Here is a 2,957-nt window from a genome sequence, read left to right as displayed (position 1 = left end):
GATGACCAGGAGAATGATGGGGCCATGAATAAAAATAAGACAACGAGGAGGAGAAGCAGGTTGGCAGGGAAAAGGCAGTAAAAGGATGATTTTCATTTGGACACCTTTGAGTTTCAGGTCCCCCCGAAAGTAGCCAGGACGCAGAGAGGAAAAGCTGCAGAAAGGACCTGGTTCCAGAAAGTGCAGACTGCCGTGGTATCCCTCCGCAGAGCCGGTCCAGTGGCCAACATGCGAATGGGTGAGATCATGGGGCAGAGAAGAGAGAGGGGCCGAGCCTTGAAGGATGCCAGCACCATGGGAAAAAGAACAAGCAGTTTCTGGGAGACACAAAAGGGAAACCGGGAAAGTGCAGCCTGGCCCAGCCAAGGGGGAGGCTTCAAGGGGGAGGTGAACAGCAAGACCAGATGCTTCAGAAGTCCGGTGGGATGAGGTCTGAAAATGAGCCCACGGGATTTGGCAACAGGAGGTCACAGCAGCCCTTAGGAGGGCACAGTGACTGTGACGCTCCGGCGGGATCCAGATGGTGCCTGGTAAGCAGGGAGTGGGCGGTGAGAGCCCGGAGGCAGCCAACTAAGGCACTCCATGAAGGGCCCTGGCAGCCATGGGGAGACGTGAGGGAGGACCACGGCGGGAAGGGAGGGAGGGCTGGAGGAAGATGGGCTTTTGGAGTGGGTGAGATGAGAACAGATTTGTAGGCGGGAGAGAAAGAAGCGGTGAGGTGTAAAGGAAGGAGACACAGGGCATTTGGGCGAGCAGAGCAAAACAAGAGAGAAGGAGGGGGGAAATCAAGAGAGTATATATTCTGAAAAAGCCTACCAATCAAAGCAGCACATAAGTGAAATGCAATCTACAGAACATTTTAATGTGCTTTATCTGATTTAATCCTTGTGAGGGGCATATTATGATCCCTACTGAAATAGAAGGTTAAATGACTCACCCAAGATCACACATCTAATAAGCAGAACTCAAGATCAAAAAGTCCATCATGAGACATGTCTTGATTAAAGAGTCCATCGTGAGCCTGCTGTGCCAGCACAGTGTTTGGTGCCAAAGATCTCAAAGAGAACAGAAATGGCTCCTGCCCCCAAGGAGCTCACAACCCAGGAGGCTGACTGCCACATGACTGACCAATGTGCTCCAAGACATAATTGTGCTCAGACTGAGGAAGGAATTGGGATAGGAATCAAGGGAAGCTTTCCAGAACTGGTGATGTTTTGCTGAGTGTGGAAGGATAAACTAGAATGAGCTGGCGAAAGGCATTCCCAGCAAAGATTGGTGTGCAAGAGTCTGGAGCCTTTGGAAGCTAAGAGCAATTCGCTCTGCTGGAACACAGGGTAGGTGTGGCAAGGTACAAGAGAGACCTGTGCCAAGTCCAGGGTGGGGGAGCATGGCATGCTACCCCGAGGACCTCTGATCATATCCTTAAGGTGAGAGCACCAGCAGAGGATTTTAAGCAAGGGAAAGGTATCCGATTTGTGTTCTATCAATCACTCTGGAAGACTTCGGAGGCAACATGGAGGATGGATTAGAGCAAGATATTATGGGAAGCAGGGACACCAATTGAGATGCAAATGTAGTGATCTAGGCAAGAAAGGATGAAGCCAACCTGGATGGGGCAGTGGGATTTATAATGGACTAGAGGACAAATATTCCTATGTAAGTGATGAAAAAATGGGCCAGCCTTAGAGGAGAGCAGAGAGCAGAGAAATAAATTTCTCTTATTTTCCTTAGAGAAATAAGGAAATGGAAGGGTCTAAGATCATTCCCAGTTTCTGGCTTGAACAGAAAAGCAGGAAGAGAAACAGCTACTGGTTGGAGGTGGGACGTTGAGTTCAGAATGTACTGGGTTGAAAAATCCATGGACATCCAGGAAGAGGTGCTCAGTAGGTAGCTGGATATGGAATCTGGGGCTCCTGGGGAGGCTGACCTGAAGATATATCTTGTAAGTTACAGATTAAGGCAGTGGTGGGAACCACAGATGGGGGAGAGTAATTGGGAAAGAGAAAATGGTCTTTTACTCAGCCTTATGAAGCACTGACACTTAAGGAGTAGGTGATGAGAAGGGGCACCTGAGAAGGAGGTCAGAAGGAGAGGCCAGAGAGGCAGGAGAGGGGGAGACAAAGGAGAAAAGAATGTTCCAGAAGATACTGAGATGCAGCAGGTCACTTGGGAAGATGCTGCTGAGAATAAGAGTACCATCTTTAGGGGCACCTGGGTGGCTCAGTGGTTGAGTGTCTGCCTTTGGCTCAGGTCGTGATCCCGGGGTCCTGCGATAAAGTTCCACATCGGGCTCTCCACAGAGAGCCTGCTTCTCCCTCTGCCTATGTCTCTGCCTCTCTCTGTGTGTCTCTCATGAATAAATAAATGAAATAAAAAAAAAAAAAGTATAATCTTCATTCCCTTCCAGGGGGAGAGGAGATGACTTCCTCTGGCTGGTCAGAGAAGCTTTGAGGAAACAGAAGGAAAGCGAAAAAAAGCAAAGCCCTTTTGGGCTGAGAAGTGGAAGGAGAGAAGGTTATGTTTACCGTCTCATCTCCTCTTTGCTCTGTTTTCTTGACTCTGGCTGCAATAATCATTGCATTCATAGAAAATAAAGCATGTTATTTGATGAAATGTGGAGAATCAGATGTTCAAAATGTTTCAGTGACGTGCTTCGAAACCAGACATGCTAAAAATGGAGACCATCCAATGCAATGTGATCATGCTGTCCTTAAAAATATTCCTTTGATAAACACTAAACTGTTCTGTATACCAGAAATGTTAACAAGGAAAATAAACAACAGGGCTATTTAGGAGTACTTCAAAACTGAAGTTTAAACCATTAAAAAAAAAGGCAAAAAAAAAAAAAATCCAAAACTGCATGCACATTGCAAATTTCAGCTGCCCTTGAAATCTTTTTCTCCACCTAACATTACATTCTTCATCAGCCCAAGCCATCAGGTTCACATGCTAAAATT

The 2,957-nt window shown here is 47.1% G+C and overlaps 1 long non-coding RNA gene across 1 annotated transcript; it reads left to right on the top strand.

Annotated features, from left to right (window-relative positions):
• Nucleotides 1-269: 269 nt before the first annotated feature.
• LOC140607507 (uncharacterized) lies at nucleotides 270-2,613 on the top strand. The gene is made up of 2 exons (XR_012009508.1): nucleotides 270-530; nucleotides 2,408-2,613. It is a non-coding gene; the product is annotated as an uncharacterized lncRNA (long non-coding RNA).
• Nucleotides 2,614-2,957: the final 344 nt, after the last annotated feature.

The sequence above is a fragment of the Canis lupus genome, chromosome 16 (assembly GCF_048164855.1).
Source record: "Canis lupus baileyi chromosome 16, mCanLup2.hap1, whole genome shotgun sequence".
NCBI classification, from domain to species: domain Eukaryota; kingdom Metazoa; phylum Chordata; class Mammalia; order Carnivora; family Canidae; genus Canis; species Canis lupus.
The sequence above is the reverse complement of the archived record's forward strand: the minus strand, read 5'-3'. Positions and strand labels throughout refer to the sequence as shown.